Below are 19674 nucleotides of genomic sequence, written 5' to 3' on the forward strand. Positions count from 1 at the left end.
ACAGCTCTCATGATCCGCACTGGGAGAATAACACAAACGCAGTCGTAACATTTTATCGTACTGTCGACATCCCCTGTGGAAAAGTCATGGCTGCAAATCAAGACGTAACTCTTTTAATTACTCGGCTCTACTATTACTCAACTGTGTTCTCTTAGATTCACTCACTACAGACTGATATTTATGTACTCTATAATTGCCTTTGTATCATTATTTCACTAATTTTCATTTATTCATCAAAATTTAAAAGTATCAATTTAATAAATGAATCATATTTTTTATGTAAATTATCCTAAAATAATATCATACTGAGAAAATAGTTGACATTCTAATGATAAAGATAACAGTTAAAAATGGTTAAATTCAATGAATAATAATTGAAATCCTTACAGAATTTTTTTAACAGCTGAATAATTAAAACTAATGTCTGGGGATATAGTAAAGAGAGTGGCTGGTGATATTGTGCTTTCGCGAATGCTTAATAAAACTGTCTGAGACCTAATTGGCGGTTCGCCAGTTACCAAGGTCGTGAGCACAATGGCTCACGCGTTGTTTGGTAAAAGATGCAAGGAAGGTCCAAGGTACACGTTTCGCCTGGAGCATACTCTTCGTCTCACCCTCATCACTCCATTCTCTGCGCATCCGCATTCGGCAACATACATATGCAAATTTATTCGTAGCACATCAGTATGTGTCCTGGTACAGGTCATACACGTATAACATGAGGATGTATGTAGGCAGTGGAATAGCTGGCAGACAGAGATAGAGATCAAGCGAGAGACGTACCTTTGGTCGTCGTGTGCTAGCCGCTAGCGGAGAGGGTCATAAATTAAATGATGTAAATGCTCTGTCCACCCGCCGTCTGAACCACCGAGACAACCCTCCGATCTCCATCCCTTCTATTTGACTAACTCCTAACCCTTTTCATTCCTCCCTCGACCCTCTCATACTCTTGTTTCTCTGCCTTCTCTTGCTCAAGCTTCCACTTGTCCCCTAAACGACCAGCCCTGCACCTAACTAATTATAATTATCTACGAACCGTGCACTAACTCACTGAAACCTTTCTCTTCTAAATAATGATAATAAAAAGCAGAAACACCTACATTTGGCTGAGATTTTTAACTGTTTAATAAAAGAGTCCTTACTTGATGATGATTTCTAAATGAATTTTGCTTTCATTTCGAAACTCAAATGATTGTAATCTCATTAAAAAGTTTTGCTTGTCGATAAATCAATTAGGATATATAACTTTGAGATATAAGAAAAGTATATGCGAGTTATTTCTCGCTCTATCAGTACCTCTGTATCTCTACTAAATCATAACAATATTTGGTAGTGTTGCTTGTGGTGTAATGTGAGATAATGAGGCCTCGTGAAAACAGCACACGCTCATATTAATAATTCAGAGAAGCAATCTCTGATAATTTTCATCATCATTCTGAATGCTAGCAAGTAAGCAATTAATTCGAAAATGTGGCTGGGAAAATAAATAATGTTGATGTTTAATTTGCTATTGGAAATTTGAATTCAATTTCCATTTATTTTACTCTGTTCGATGATCAATGAATTTTACAATTTACTTAAAATTTCTTTATCGACTATTTTATTCATAAATTTTATTTCAAAAACATTCATTACAATAAAATAATATAGGAAAATTAACATTGTTAAAAGGACTATCGTTGAGAATATTATTAATGATTTTCTGGATTTTATGACTGAATTTGAAATTCACTTTTCCCGGATTAAATATGTAAAATAAAAAAGCTATTTACTATAAGCGGATTTAGGATACGAAAAAAAAAACATAAAAGGCTTTCAAAATTACTGACAACATTATGTTAATATTCTTTTACTGATTATGAAATCTATCATTGATTATTCGTTACATTAATTTTTTAAATTTATTTATATTTTAAAAAAACATTCATAACCTGCTTGCTAATAATAAATTAATAATTCATTCATATTCACTACAGCAAATATTTATAAAAAATTGAAACTACGTTATTTTATTTAAATTTATTTTTTTATATCAGTCAAATAATTTAATCAGTTTCTGATATTCCTGGTAATTCTCATGAAAATTTTAAAACTCATCTGTTATGCTTTGGAATATATTTATAAATTGAATAAAATTATTTAAAAAAGAGAAGCAAATATGTCAATGGCTAATGGAGATGATTTTTTTTTAATTTCAGAACGTGATGCTGATGATGAAAAAAAGAAGAATACATTGGATATGAATTCAAAAAGAGGAATACAAAGTCCAGAACAACTGCTGGACTTACTACTAGATAGCATAGGTAAGTACATTTTTCACGTCTTCTAAACATTACTTCATTTATCATTGTTGATACACATAATTCATTTTCTATTCAACTAGTTACATCTGTCAACTGTTTCTTCCCCAAAACCTGTCTATGATTCTATTTTTTTTCACATTTCAAGTGTCTTTTTTCTTGTAGCTTATTTCATATACCAGAAATTCACTCCCTAGTCCTTGTCTTGTCCGCACGTACTTAGGTCATAGTCTTGAGGATAGACTTGTCTCCTTTAGTTATCTGTACGCTATGAGGGTCAAAGACATCTGTATCTTTGTGAGTAGGAAAAAGATCTTGAGTTGGCAAAGTGCTGTGAGGTAAGGTGACAGTTAAAGAAGGCAATAATATCACCTTTCTCAGCTTGACATACCTTTTAATAGTAAAGTTGGAAACAATCAGAAAAGTATCCTGAAATCATCAGATGATTCTAAATATTTTTAATAAACCAATCACACGTTATTCCTGCTATGATTATTTTTTGGAATATTCGATTACTTTTCAGCTCATTTTAATATTTTTATTTATAATTTCAATGTTCATTTCAAAATGTTGATTATTTTTTTCCTCTTAATAGTCATATTAATTATTTAGAATTAATCTTAACAATGGCACAATTGACTATGTAGCTAGCAATCATCACCAATTTAACTTCTACTTTACCTTTTGTTCATAATTGCTTGCACCAAGTTCTATTCTTCCTAATAGTAAGTCGATAGAACAGTTGGACTTACAACGGTTGGTAAAGTATCTAGTATATTTTGAATGTCAATGTGAAATTTAGTAGATTTATTGAAAAGCATGGAATGGGAAACAATTCAGAAGCACGTACTTGAGTCAATGGGTTTTCGATCGACTGCTGCAGGAAGATCCTAAGGCCATATTGGTGGAGAACATTGTGCGCACAGGACTTGAGTAAACTCGCCAACAATTCGTGGAAATACGCGGGATGCATTATCTAAGTCCTAAATACCAGTTAGCCGTATACGCAGAATACTCAAGTGGTTCGATGAGAGTTAGCCGTGTCTACTCTCTATCCAGAACGTGATGCACTTGCTGGGCTTTTTTTCTTCAATCCAAGATCACTAGCAGCTTTTTTTTTATCCTGTATATACATTCAGCCATTTCTTGGCTACACCACCACTTGGAACAATGACGTACAAATGTATTTCTCGTGATAGCTTACGAAACGTGGTTGAAAATGCCAGAAAAGCAGAAAAGAAATAAGAAAAAGAGAAAAATAAATCACCAAGTACACTTGAATGTACTGAAAATATTATTCCCTGATTTCTTGTTATTCTTGTTCTATCCCGGCAACACTTTTTGGGTTAGGTGGTGATTTGCAGGATTTAAAAAAAAAGTAGGTTCAATTGGACTTTTATTTTAAATACCAAATGATGTTGGACTTTTTCCTGATGTTGAAATGATTATTTTTTTTTTCGAATTTCATTTGAATACTCGAAACATTTTAACTTTCCAGTATGAAGTTATTGTAATGGGTCCGATTTTGCGAAACCCAAATTTTGAAAAATTTTTACGCTTCAAGGTTTCCAGAGTCGAATACAATAATTTTTGAGTGGACTTCTGTGTATTTATTATCTTGAGAACAAAAGATGATATCGACGTGGGACCAATTTTATTCGATGCATAATTACGCCACTTACAACTGATTAGGATTTCAGCAAAATCAGTTTAGCTATTTTTGATGTGAAATTAGTATTATGGACCTTTTGTGTCGCACTCAGACCATTGGAGAGCACTGATATTTAATTATTATTTATACGATTAGAAATTTTCATGTATATTGATTTTAATCATTAACATATTACTGAAATCATTCAGTTATTTTAGAAAATTTTTTAACTAAAATCATGTGATTAAAAAAAAAATTTTATCTTCAACTTCGTTCATTAAAAAAATTTTTTTTTTTTGTTAAGATATAAAATTTGGTCACTTTGAACTTAGGTGGAGTCTTTAAAGTAGATCAAATGAGGTAGATTAATTTACTGGTCTGCTGAAGAATGATAAAAAATATGAACCATCATCATGATTCTCTCCTCCAGTTATTCATATTTGCCTCAGGGAGCTTAAGAGAGGCAACTTTGTTCATAAATTTTGTTAGATCTTTTTTGTATCTTAAAACCCTTTTTGATGATTACTAAGCCTGGCTGGTGAAGCTATTGGATTGGTGGTAGTGTAGGGAAGTCGAGCAGGAAAAGTGGGAAAGAGATCTTTGTCCCGGGTTGAGCCAGTGATAATGCTGGGGACATTGACATTGTGTAAAGTATTGAGGCGATATGGATTTGAAGTTTGGAGTACAATAGGTTGATGGTTTATCGTGCTTTTATCATTTGAGTTGAAAACCAACACTTTGGCCGTTATCGAATAACCAAATACTTGGCACTGATTCGAGCTAAAAGTGAATAAATCTTTCGAGGATTGATAGATTCAAGTTATAAACATTAGTCTCTAATGTTTATTAGAAAGTTGGCTTGAATCAGTTTCTTGATTTGTATTGTTTATCATTGAAATCGGTCATTGTTCTATCACAGATGACTATCGCTTTAATCTGCTAAAAGGAAACAGAAGATACAGATGAGCGGGTCGACAGCGAGACGTAGAAAAATCGTAGTTTCTTTGCTCAAAATGTTGGTCTGGGTTCTTACTCTTTCTTTCAAAGTATAAGGGCATTTGCAGAGGCAAGCTCTGAGAGCAAGGCGGAGACACTTAAAGGATTTACGGGTCTAAGAACTCAGGAGCGAAAGCGCCACGAAACTAAGTGCGCGCCGTACGAAAAGAGAGCAAAGCTGAAGCTAAGAAAGAAGGAAAGAAAAAGGAAGAGAAAAAGGTTCATGGCTAGAAACATTAACCCGTCGGTTCTTGAATCCACCCACAGAATCCGTTAAACCATTGGTTTGTCGATCTGACCCGATTCCAGGCGAAATAAGTTGCTTTCTCGATTCTTAAAGACCTTTCCTGGGAAATAAAATGCTTAGATATTAAATAATTGGCCAGTGCACTGAAAAACGGATTTATTTTGTAGCTATTACCTCTTTTATCCTTTTTTCCAATGAAATATCATTATTTAAAAAATTCAAAGATTTATCTATTTACCGTAAATAATTTATTAGTTATTTTTCCAATTTAATTATACAGAATGTTGTTGATATTTTAAACTAATTATTCCTTCCGTAAGATATTTATGTAATTGTTATTACTCTAACATTATGCCATATAGTTTTGTCTTATACAAAAATTCATTAGATTCTTGCTAACAAGATGATAAAAAAATCAATTAAGACATAAATAATTCAACAAATAGTGTCTTCATTAATTATGTTAATAAAGTCAATTTGTGAAATACTTGTTCTTTGTATCGACGAGAAAATTTAATACTGCTTAACACGAAGAAGTTTTTATTAAACAGCTTTTGGTGTAGGGAAAAAACTCTCTCTGTGATAAAGAGAAAGAGAAAGTAAGGAAGGAAAAATAGGAAATAACCAAGTAATTTTATCTAAAAGTAATTTTGTACACACACGACAAAGTTAGTACAGGTGGAAGAGAGCCCTCTGTAGGTTCAGAAAGTCCACGAGCTTTCGTAGTGATTGTAATATAGGTCAACGTTTGTACAGCCGCTTTAAGCTGGATTTACTGAAGAGCTTTCACCGTGCAATGCCAACCGAAGCAAACTAGGACGGCAAATACATTTTTTACTTTCGTCTCTCTCTCTCTTTTTTCTTCCATTTTCTTCTTTCTTTTAACACACCAATACCTTCATAGACCACACCAATATTCATATACAAGCACACTTGAAATCCAGTATGTTTGTAATCATAACTTGATCTTCCAGTTCAATAATTGGAACCAAAAAACTCCCAAAGATCTAATATAAAAAATATTTAGTTGTTATGATATGATGAGAGAGAAAGATGATGCTTTTGAAAATGGCGTAACGTTGCTTTTAAGTAGATACGTCCGCTGGTAACTAGACTGTAAATCTCCTTGAGAGTCCCACAAAGTGCAAACTCCATTTCGAATACGTCCTATTTACTATCGATTCTAAAACTTTGTGATTCACATCCGATTCAACCAACTATTCTTAACTTTTATAGCCACCAATTACTCATTTTTTCCATTATTTATCTTTCCACTATTCATCGTAGTAGATTAATAATTAACACAAGTAATTAAAAATATTTTGCTACAGGATAAAACTTGGACTTGTTTTAATAAATTAAATTGAAAAGAATAATTTATGAAAATTTAAAAGATTCAAATGAAGCATAAAAGATTTTTTTGTACTATTGTTTAATAATTCAAAGGTTGAAAAAAAATGTATACAAGTCTTATCGACTTTTCTCTACTACCGAAAACCTATAAAAAGTGTGTATTGGTAGTGAAAAATGGTATTCCAGATTCGACTCGAAATTTACGTGTAACCTGCATAGAAAAATGTAGTATGCAACAACCTATGTGTGTTGAGAAAAGCCAGGACATGGTGGTGTCGTTGCCAAGCATGAATGATGCATGAGCGTTTTCTTTGGACTTGGAATAAAAGTACATCGTTGGTAAATCGTCACGCTCTTATATTTAAACGACACTCGAGAATATTTTTTTAAACAGTACACTAAAGGACTTAAATAATATAAATACTGTAAAATGAAGAAAAAAAACTCAATAAAATGTCTAAGTAAATAAAATACTTGTACGCATTTCTAGTACGAATAATGCTTTACTCATTCAACGAAACTTGCATGAAAATACTTTTACTAGCCTCGAGCAAAGCTCATGTACCAGCACATACGTCATAAAGCACTGAATTATTTTCCACGACTCTCGGCCAGAAATTTACCAGACCAACTTTCACACTGAATACGCTAGGATACGCTCAACATACAGAAACTCTCAGCTTATATACTCGACCATTATCCTTTTTTTCTTATGTTAAGGATCATCTTATATTTTGCTTCCTTTAATAATATCAATAACATTAGTGAATGCACCTTTATCAATAGAGAAAAAAATTGTTTCAAGCTCAATTTGATGAAATACCTAATCAAAGTGCTATTACTTATTGAGAAAAATAAATCCAATGTCCTAAATATTCGGAGATGTATTAATAAAGCAAGTTTTGAAGGTTTAAATTGTTTGCATTATCCAGATTTCCTGAAATATTAGGCGTTATATTAAATTCTGCAAAAGTATTAGAGGGAGAGAAACAAGCTGGAGAATTTAGATAAACTTTAACTTATTTTCGGGTATTTTTTGTTTATCGATAACTTGTGATAACTATTATTCTAGTGATAATTTTATATGCAACTCCATAGTGATCATTGATGCGTTACTTGCGTCACAATATTGAGGGTGTAATTTCCGATGGGCATCGATGCAGTTGATGGTGAATACTAAAATATTCTTGACATCATTCGTTGTGTACTCCAGCGAGTTTTCTGCCTCACGAAACGCTCGAATAACGTACGCATGAGCATTTCCATCACTTCCCTTGTTCTATTTATTTTACACTACACTCAGTGCGTCCATTTTCATTCTCTAATTTTAATCCTCTCCGTGTTTCTTCCTCTATTTTTGAATAAATGAATTCTTTTTCAATCAACTAATTAATTTTTCCATTTTTCACTGTTCATAAAAAAAAAATCAATCTCCTTTTGATCTGTATATATTTGACGGTGAAAAGCAAAGGAAACAGCCATAAAATAACATGTTTTTCGTTTTACCATTATCATTGTGGGCAAAAAAAGAAGAAGAATATTCTCGAGCCACAAAAATGATTTACTTTTCTCGAAACTTTGAAACAAAGTTGAAGTGGCTTCTAAATTTTGTGGCGGAGAGAAGCCATATTATACTTCTCGCACATCGCCTAAAGCAGTCCGGCTTCTCAAGTATTCTCGTCATTCTCATTCAAAGTCCGTTCTGAGCCCCGTAGCGCGAACAAACCAGGAAAATTTTTCGCGGTCCTATTTCCGACAAGAATTTACATCCAACATTTTCTCCCCTTCATTTTGTCAGGAGAAACTACTTCAATCGTATACATAAGCAATACTTTTCACTAGAAAGTACATTATTCCATGACAAATTGGCCATTTGCTTATATTTTTATTCTACATTTTATCATTTTTAATTTTTGACATGAAATTGAAATGGCGTTAAGTCTACTTGCGTTAACAAGAATTCGAGTTTTCGATAAGTTAACTATTTCAACAAATACTTGATAACTGCTAAAATTCTAATAAAATATACAACAAATTAAGGGTACTCTTTATGAGTAGAGCAATAACATCATTTCATACTTATTGTTAAATTTTAATTGCGCGACTATTGTAGCAAATTTCTATCGCAGCATTTCGCTCTTTCAACGTTAATAACGACAAGGTAACTGTAAGAAGATTTCTCGTTGTACCGTCACTGGGACAATTGGAAAGCAAGCGGCAGAACAACGAGAAGGAGGAGCATACCAGTCTTGGCTTCATGGAAAATAAGAAGAATGTCCAGACAGCATTTTGGAGATACTTGTACTCATTCCTTTACTACCAACAGTTGTTGGTAGAGACACTGCAAGCGAATATAATTGCCCGTTCCGGATTTTATGGCAACGCTTGAATCTTTCTTCCCTTTTATTCCTTCTATCTCTGTTCTTTCCTATTGCTCCTCCTCGACAATTCACTCTTCCTACCCTAAACTTTTTACAGAATGTCATTGTGCCTGGCCATTGTCCGCAGAACACGATCACAATGCCTGTTTCATTCAACGCTGGACTGGCTAAACTCATCGTAAAAGTCCTCTCGTGCAATATTACATATATAATAGATATTTAATCTGTCAAATCATTATATCGACTCGATAGTGAGGTAATTGAAGAACATTTATATCAGGGAGAACTGTGATCTACGAGAATGTACGTAATTATTTCTGGTTTCAAAAAGGAGTTTTTTTTTTTTAGTAGTGTTTATTCTTTATAAATTTTTCTTTAGTTAAAAAAAAAAAAATTTATTACAAATAAGCGGATTTTTACTACATTTATTTTTAATATTATACAAAACTATATAAAATGATAGAAAAAATTCAAAGCCATAAAGTATAAAATTTTAAACGCGGTCGAATGTAAATCCGATCATTTTTTGTGCCAACAAATCTATAAAAAAATAATAAAAATTTTAAAGTTTATTTGGGTAATCTTTGAAATTTTTACCGAATAGTGTTTTTCGGCTATTAATCGTGTAGATAATTTATATTTAAAGGATTTTTTTGAAAAAACTTAAAAGATATATTATGTGGTATATTAAAGTCATTAATGTTGAAAAAGTTTTAATCCCTGTTACAAGTTGGACTCTTTATTCGACTGTGAAAAATACTTTTAACGCTAAAGTGAGCTTGTTTAGTGAGAGAAAAGTATTTGATTGAGTCAATTGAATCTTTTCTTCCAATTAAAAATTGCTTGAGAGAATATTCTTGTTATTAAATAGAACAAAGAATGATTTTTGTTCATTGCAATCATTTTTTTTTACATTAATTTCACTTTACTCATTATAACTAATAAGAATAATAATAATAATCATCATAATAATGTTCCAGGGATTTAATTTAAATAATAGCTTTTATAATATATTAAAAAAAAAAAGAGATCGTTTTTGACAAAGTTATAATCTGACGAGAGTGAAAAAGTGAGTGAAAAATCATAGACAATGAAAAATAGAAAAAATAGAAGTAGGAATAGCTGTACAATTTACATTCCAATTAAAACATTTCTCTGGCGCCTCTTGGAAGCGTAATAAAATCTTGGAAACAGAACGTGGCCACATAATGAGTAATTTACATAAGCCGCTTCGATTCGAGTTTAATAACCGAGCTGTCGCGGCGTAAACAAACTTTTTAATATCCCTTGGGGCTGGAGAGTTTTCGTACACTACTGGGCGTTAGCTCTAACAATATACTATGTCAGTGATTTCGATAATTCCCTGAGAATCGTGAAGAAATTTTTATACTTCAAGTAGTCATCACTACCAATAGTCAGACATACAATAAATTACATCAAATCATTTAGAGTTCAAATCATTATCAATAACTTGAATGTAAAACTTACTTATATATAGAAAATATATTTTGAATATGCGTTAGATTTTAAAAAAATTCAGAGACGTCGGAGAAAAATGATTTTTTTTTTATTACTTACAATCCGTTGTAAATCTTGGGGGATCGAGAAAAGAAAAATTTTTATTGCATGACAGACATTTTACTGACGTACGGGACGAGATTTTTATTACGATATTTTCATATTATAAGAAGCTTTGAATTCTTTCAATAGATGGCTGGGCATAAAATGAATATGCAAGTTCAATTATTAATAAATATAGTAACGAGGAAATAAATTTTATTGAATTAAATACATTCATTGTATTTAAATGTTTATAAAGTAATACTCGATACTGACCTTACATTTCTCTTTCTTTCTTTGTTCTCCTCTGTCTCACTCGGGAAATTCAAAACCATCGTAAATCATACACCACAGGCCATTAGGACTCCCATAATTTGCCGATATCTCGAGGACCGCTAGCTTATTATATCCTGCATATATAATCCAGCGAAGTGGGCACATCCGCTTGAATCATGGAATGAAGACGAGAGAATAGGCAACAGAGGAGATTAGTACAATGGTACTGAGGGTGTTAAGCAGTCGTGTTTACTAATAACTATCTACTTTATATTAATTTGAAATATCTTATATTTTTCACTTCAAGAGAGTTATGTTAAAGAAATCATTTATATTATTAATTGAATCACTGAATAAATATTTTGAAATATTTATTTCTGTAGCGGAGAATACAAACTTGAAATAAATTCACTTCTATTTCATTTCCAAGTAAATTAAAAACGGTTATGAAATGAAATTAATTTATTAATGTTTCAGAATAATATTAAGCAATGGTTTGAAATAATTTTCAACTGATAATTTATTTTATGGTTGTTGACAAGTAATTTTAATAAAAATAATTACAAAATTTTTCCAACTTTTATTATTTCAATTAAAGCTTATTTTTTACAAATAAAACTTCTAACTAACGATTATTCCCTTTGTTCGTCTAGCAGTAGCGGAAATAAAATAATTTTAGTATACATTGGAAATGGAGATTATTTTACATGGTGTATTTCCAAAAGTAACGGAGGTAGCTGTGGTTATGAATACATACACAGTGATGTAAAGACTACAAATGTATAGCGAATTATAACATAGCAAGCGCGTAAATGCCGTGGGGCATTGAATAAATTTTGGCCGTGGGGGCGAAAGCATATTTTGGCTTAACGTAGTTCTGCATTGGACGAATGAAGAGAAAAGAGCGATGATATTGAAGAAAGAGGGAAAAAAGTGGATGGGGAGAAGGGTTCATAGAAGCTGCGATGGAAGTGCCGGATGAAGAGATAGGGGAGAAGAGATGGAAACACTGTTTACCGATGGAGAAATTAAACCAAAGCTTGTGTCAATATCGCTTCAGCTTTCGCTACCACACACTCCCACATGTTCTGCTTTTACACCCTGCTTCTACCCTCGTCCGAACAAAACTTTTTTTTTTCGTCCCAATGATTTTATAAATCACTCTGACACTCATCAGGTTTATTTATAATTAATTATCAATAAACCAACAAATTAATACTTTTATTCGATTTATTGTTCATTATTTTGATTTATTCACACGTACCGAGATGTAAATAGTGATTAAAATTATTTATTTCTCTTTGAGACATTTCTTTTTAACAACTAACTCATGAATTACACTCGGGAGTCTTGAACTCTTGTCTATCGCATTGAAAATTCATCAAATAATATGGATAATATTTTCGGATGGTTTATAATTAATTCGACATTGAAGTCGAATTAGTGTGATTAATGACAAACAAAATAAAAATGATAAAACTGCTTTTCTTATCATCCTTAATTGACAAATAATAATAGTCAATTAAATTAGTGTAACTTTGTCAGTTTTATCCTGTATATAAAAGTTGGAAAATGATTAATTAAACATAATTAAAACCTCAACTTTAACCACACTGTAATCCGGTTCAACAAATTTAATTTTAGCATCCACTTAGTTTACCACTCTAGTCGCTGAAAATGAACGTAGATCCCGAGAATTTCGTACCCTATTCGCGATTATTTGCTTTCGTGGACACTAGAATTACATGTTCACATGTTTGATATAATCACGAATAGAACAAAGACAGAGAAGATGAGACGGAGAATTGGGATGGAAAAATAGTCGGTGTTTTAGTGAATATCCGAACAATGCGCGTGGGTAAATCCCGAACAGTAAAGCATCCTCGATAGGGAGTTAGCAAAATCTCCATCCTTGTCTCTCTTTCGATTCTAATATTTTCTGTTTTCAGCTTAATGTCGGACAGTAAGCGCAGCCGCGAGTACGAAATCCCTCGGTTGAGAGCGTCGCGCTCTCGCAGGATTACCTATCGCAGCATCAGGTCTCAATAGTCGATCGTTATCCTATAATTCGTCTTCCAAAATCCTCTTTCACAATCTCATATTCCTCATGCGACATCATATTTTTAATCAGCCGTGTATTAGTTATAATCAGTGTCCACTTCATCAACTCGTGTTGTATTTTTCTCTCGACTACTTCATCTTATGTCGGAAGAATGATGAGTCTACCGTTAAGGAACGTCGCTAACGCATTCCAGACGTCCCTAATGACAAACAATATTTGTCTTCTCCCCACAGTCTTTGTCTACCCTCGATCCCTTTCTCTCCCTTTATATCGTGCTAATAAAAAGACCTAGTATATATCTTGAGCTATGCCTCAAACCCTTAACAACACCCTTATTTCATTTTATTCCCTTGATGTTTCAAATTATTTTATACATTCTATTGATGATTTTCATATTGATTTCAACCATTCATCGTATTATCGCTTGCTCATAAATAATTACTACTCATTGTGAAATTAAACAAGAAAATGTCACAGTTTTTTGAAATATGAAAAACTATAACTCAATCACTTGGGGCCAAGTACAAAAGTGCTTAGAAGAAGCTGCGTACGTCGAATACTGGTGTTCATATTGTGTAGTCGAATATAGCATCATGGTTGAGTCGATAACGCGCAACTCTAGCTCATACTTCTCTGGTTAACATCAGCTTCTACTTCTCATTCCGCGATAAACTTGCACTCTAAACACATCTGATCTACTCTCAACTCTTATACAACCCCTCGTATTTTCTCTTGTATAATTATTATACACTCTTTCTTCTCAATATTAATAGACGAAATGAAACAAGTGTGATAAAAGTGAAAGATAAAAGACTCAATCGATAATAAAAATAACGTCGTCGGTAAAAAAATTTGGTCGGTAAAAAATTTGTAAACACAAACAACAACAAAAAAATAATCGATAAAATAGGAAAAAATCGATGAAAAAAAAAACACGTCGGTGATTAACAGGTTGCCAGTACCGATGTTGGTGAAATCTGACCACATTGAGCGGCTCGTCTCAATATCTCAAGGCTGATGGCGCTTCCTCTTCCAGTTGTTGGCGAACGCCACGATGGCTTGGTGAACGCGTGCGCGTGGCCACCCTCTCATGTCTGTTTGCTTCTCCTTGTTCATTCGTTCGCGCGTTACAAACGGTGCATGCCACGGCCTTGACGCGCTTCAGGCGGCGTCGATCGCGTGGCCCTTACCTGAGGGATCTAACGCCCAACCCCGTCATCATCAGTGCTTTGTCTCGAAGATGACGTGCAGTGAATTGATGTATAGAATATATTCATAATTAATTTCTATTTTTTAGTTTTATTTATTTATTTATTTTGTTGATACTCGTTATTCATTTAAATACTTGTAGAATGTGAGTGTATTTTTAAATCTAAGGTGAAATTGAATTAAAATGGTTAAGACTACTTTACATACACCTGACTTGACGTTATACCTTCAAGAAAGTTTCCAACATTTCTTTTATTTCAACTTTGCAACAACGAGTGTTGTTTATTATCAGTTTGTCGATTATTCCAATTGTGTGATTTTAGTTGATTCATGATCAAATTAATTGAAAAAACAATCATAGTTATTGACAAATACATGTATATATATATATATATACATAAATAAATATGTATATATATATATATATATATATATATATATATATATATATATATATGGATATTAATATTTATATCAATAATGAATAATCGTTATTATAATGAACGATTAAAACATTTTTCATGTTTAAATAAAAGTTTAAAAATTGATACATCGAACGGAAGAAAAGAAAGTGTTGTTGAAAAACTGATCTCTAGTCGTGATTTAATAATATGTTTCACAAACTTAGGTCATTAAAAAAACGGATATAAAGTGCGAATGTGTGCTCATATTTCATCGTAACTCAAATAATATTAAGTAACGGATAATAAATGAATTATATGAATAAATTGTTGATATAATCAATAGTTGATGCTAGAATTGTTTTCAAGATAAATGTGAATGTTAATAAACGTGAATAAAAAATGTGTGAATTTAACATATCAAAATTATTAAACGTGTGATATCGTGCCATTGATTGAATTAATTATTATTTTATTAAACTTGATATCCTCCGAATAAATAAGTTATTATTTGGAAAGCGACGTGTGAGCCTAAGCTTAGAAAAATTAGTGCGCCACGGGAGAATGAAGAGATCCTCTTCTTTCTTCATTTTAAGGTAAGCATTTGATACTTTTTTTCTTCATTTTTATTAGTGTCATCTGCTAACTCGTCAACTTTTCTTTATCCTTAACTTTCTTTTCAGTGCGATTACGTTGCCAAGAAAATCTCGTCGTCTTTGCTAAACAAAAAAAATTAAAAAAAAAATCTTATAACGACTCCAACGAGTTTATCTCGTTAACGAAACAACTCGACAAAGATGAAGAGATGTTCGATTTTCTTCTCCTTTTGTCTCTTCCGTGCATTACATTTTTATACAATTTTTTATTGTTATTTTACATTTATTTTATTTCGTATAATTTTTTGTTTTTTTTTTTTTATTATTCATTATTTCTTTTTTTCTTTTTTTTCGTCGTCTCGTATAGCGAATGAAGAACTCATTACTTTTTTCTTGATACCGGTATAGAGCACACCCGCAGCTGCGAAAGCGAGTTAACTTCGTAAAGGAAAATCGCGCGCACGTTACCATCGCACGTAATTACTTGGCATATACATATTTATCATAGCTTGTGTGTATATTCTTGATACAGTAATGGGTCGGTGTTACACAAACTCCTATTACGATCATCATACCTCTAGCTATGTGAACTCATTTTTATGCTTCCAATGATAATATTCTCTAAATCTCTTTATCGTTTATCTCTCCATGATAAACTTAATTTGAATGACCACTAAATATACATTACTTTTACCAGTACAAACAGTACGACAAAGAATAATAATTATCATTAATAAAAATTTTTTACAAGTTACAAAGCAGTAAATAATATGAGAAAAACTGAAGAATTTTACAAACAAAGAATCCGAAAATTATTGTAATTATTTTTATAATGTAATTTATTGAATAAAAATGATTCCGATTGATTTTCGATAACGAGATACAATGAAACACTTTTTTGTATTCCATAATTTAATGTTAAAACAGTAAAGAGCTTTCCAGAAAATAAAAAAGTCATTTTTAACATTTTATTTAGTGTGAAAAAGCAAAAAAATGATTAATGTAAGCAACGCAAATGATATATATATATAAATATAAAATATATACATGAGATATATAAATATAGGAGTAGCCTGAAGCCATTTCACGTACCGCGGGGTGTGTACTTCGTTAGAGAACTTATTTATTCGGGCGGTCGTTGCATATTCCGTGCGAGTACGCGGAGCGAGTATTCAGACGTGATTGAGAGAACGGAAACGATCGTCTGGGATGAAACGAGAAAGAGAGAAAAAGCAAAAGAAAACTACTCTACTACTACATTGGACGACAGATGTCTTTCCAATAAAACTTTTCGTCAATATTAACGAGACTACGTTGAGTCAAATGAAAAAGAGCATAGCTCTGACTATTCTTAGTTGTACGAAATAAATGTAAAGTTTAACTTTTAACTTAATATCTAACTTTTGTCATATTCACTATTTTATTTCCTATATTTTTTCATTGTATTTTGATCATTATTATTAATAGGATTACGTTCAGTACAATGGTATCATTATTTGTGAAAAATCAAAAATATCTATTTAATGACTTTTATTATTTATTAAATTTTGTTGTTTAAAGAAAGTTTATTAATAGCCATAAAATTTCCTTCTTATTATGGAAAGTAATTCTTAATTCAATAAACTATCGAATATTTAATGCATTTTATTGATAAATTATATAATCAGACTGATATTTCAACAATTTTTCATTTCTCCCCTGGCAAACAAGCATATTACATCGAATAGCGCTCGAATCTGTCGATAGATCAAAGCGAGATAAATCTCCCTTAGGCAATTCGTGCTTATAATTTACATCACGGTCCATCGAGACCTTTGAACCATTCAGCTCATACCCAATGCCTTGGGTCTTATTCAATCGATACATCTTTCGTGTTTTATTAAAATCTATTTTAGTATTTTATTTCTTCATTAACTCACAACTCATCAAATCATTCACTCGAACTTAACTATTTCAATAAAATTCTGTCTGATATTTTATCAGAAGAAATTATTTTTTGCCTGTTTTTTTTTTATTAATATTCAATATCGATAGAAGTAAACATGAAATTTGTTTTTATAAATTTCACAACAAAAATTGACGAATGGAGTCTCTCATGTTATGTTGATGTTAACCGTATAGACCTGAATAAAAATAAAACATTGAAAAGTTTTCTGAACAACCTGAAAAGTTGATGTTGACGAAACAAACAAGTAAGTTTAGATAATTTTTGTTGGTGATAGCTCATATACTCACCCAACTACCGGTTCTGTATATCGTTATTATATACTTGGATGTTGATAGATGCTTGATATTGAAACAAGAACATGCTGATCATCATAGCTATGCTTTCAACAAAAAAGCTCGCATATCGTTCAAGTTGATCGATTTCTTCTGTTTACTTTTCCAGTCTCGAGACCCCCTTCAACCAGTTGAGGTGTTGAATGTGACATTTTTTTTGTAAAGGGTAGTGTATATAGAGTGCAAATAATTGATCTCACCCTTCCCTTATAGTTAAAAAATCTTGCCGATAAAATTTTAGATTCATTTGTTCTAAAATTCATTTAAGCCATTTATGGTGTGTTATTTAATTTATCGTCAGAGAAAAGAATAAATAAAAGTATTTGTTTTATTAAAATTTAATTACTCTGTGGTCCTGTTATTAGTAAAAACTATTGGATCTCATGTACTCATCATCAGATAAAAACCAAACATATCTTTTTATAAAATATATTAAATATTAAAAGGAACAAAGTATTATTGGATTTTTTTTCCTTCGAGCTATAGTTTATACGAAAGCTCTTTAGACAGAAAGTTTTTTAACTAACAGCTTCAACTCTGAAACAAATCTTTGCATAATAATATTTAGTAGTTAAAATCATCATTCAAATGCTCTAGTAGAGAGATGTCGGCAATTTGGGTTCAGTGATAGCTGACAATTGTGATGCTGACCTCAAACGCCAACGACACTCAGTCTTCGGTGATCCACAATTGTTGCTGGCTCGACTGTTCTCGTTTCGAACCTCTTTCAAATTATCTGAAAGACTAACGAGTCTGCTTTACTCTTTATTTCATTACGTGAATACTCAAATACGATCATTTAAGTGATTACTCTGTTGAAAGTTGAGAATTTCATTACAAAAAAAAAAAAAATTTTTTTTCATCGTTCAAAAAAAGGAAAAAAAAAAAACTCCAATATGATGATAAAAAAAATATCGAAAACTATTTATTTAATTTTCAATTTCTTTTTGGATTTTATAATAAAAAAAACCTGTTGTGATAACGAGGCAAAGGAAATTCAACACATAATCTCCTATGGGTGTGTACATAGGGAGGAATAATACGAAGAGGAATGGTAAAAGCATAAGCTTAAAGCCTCCAGGGCGAGTATAAGTGAGATAGGATGTTGGACGAGAGGCTTGTAAAGCCTCCAGCGGTAATGCAAACTCTTGCCTACCTGTTCCGATTCCATTCGCAGGTAAAACCAAATTGAATGACTACCAATACTATATATACATATATTTATAGGATATTGTAGATACATAGCCACATATATACCAGAATAGAGTGCATCGATGGAAATGTTCTTCTCTTCCCCTCATGTCCCTTTCGCATCTCCGCAGTTGCATTGAACAAGTTTTATGTTTCATCGATATGACATTGATATTTCCAACGGCGTAATATTCAATGTTGTATCGAGATTCCGGAATCATTAGATAATTTTTTATAAACTTTTCTTTTTTAAAATTATCATTTATTTATTGGTCATATTGCTCTGATTCTTTTTTTATTTCTTCAAAACTGTCCAATATTTCAATCAATTTAAAATTAATTTATTTCACACAGGTGTCAAAAAAAAAATTAATTTTAACATTAAAAAAACAACAATGCTAGTTTAAAAATAATTTCATTCTTAATGATAATCATACAGATATTTTATTCGCACCACAGAGCCTTCATACTGATGTCTCCGTATGATGCCAGTGTGATTATGATTCAGACCGAATTTATTCTTGATGGATAATACAACTAAACAAATCATCACCCAATTGTACAAATCTCGTCGTAAATAATTACGATAATGGTTCAGATTCAATGATTGAAATTTCTTATTTTTATTCATCTAAAGTAGTATCTGGACTAGTTGAGATGGTCGCTTTGAAATCCAAGAGTAAACTGAAAGGAGCGCTATTTCTTAGAAAAGCTCTTTTACTATAAACCCAAGAGCCAGAGAGAGGTCGATCTTCCAGTCGATGTAGCACGACAAGAGACAAAGAAGTAGGAAGGGGAAAAAAGGAAGGAAAATGATGGTTTTTTTTTCCTTTCACCCTTGACCCAACGGGCTAAGAGATTTAGGTCTCGTTAGTTGAAATGGTTTTTTTTCTCTTCTTCCTCTCCTTTACAGTCGTAGTCCCCTTCATTCGCTCTGTCGCCCTTTTAATCTTGTGCCTTTCCGATCTTTACGCAATTACATCTCTAGATATTATGAAAAAAATCATTAAACACTCTCTTATTTCAATATTTATCGAGTAAATTGAATGTTTGAATAAAAAGAAGCTTTAGATGTATTGTGTTACTTAATAGAACATTTACATCGTCTTTTTACGTCTAATGTGTCACCTTATGTTGCTTGCACGTGGCAAACGGGCATAAAAGACTGAGT

General features: G+C 31.9%; 1 protein-coding gene across 8 annotated transcripts in view; it reads left to right on the forward strand.

Annotated features, from left to right (window-relative positions):
- The window catches only part of LOC118075140 (uncharacterized), a 149919-nt gene that overhangs the window by 31934 nt on the left and 98311 nt on the right, over window positions 1-19674 (forward strand). For 7 of the 8 annotated variants that reach the window (XM_035096815.1, XM_035096814.1, XM_035096813.1 and 4 more), the window contains one exon: window positions 2199-2303. The gene's annotated coding sequence lies outside the window, so the exon portion shown is untranslated. Of the gene's footprint in view, window positions 1-2198; window positions 2304-13949; window positions 14087-14571; window positions 15033-19674 lie in introns of those variants that run through there. The other variant, XM_035096818.1, reaches the window with a different exon arrangement.

This window comes from Chelonus insularis, unplaced genomic scaffold (assembly GCF_013357705.1).
Source record: "Chelonus insularis isolate UGA/USDA-ARS -01 unplaced genomic scaffold, ASM1335770v1 contig_146_pilon, whole genome shotgun sequence".
Taxonomy (NCBI): Eukaryota; Metazoa; Arthropoda; class Insecta; order Hymenoptera; family Braconidae; genus Chelonus; species Chelonus insularis.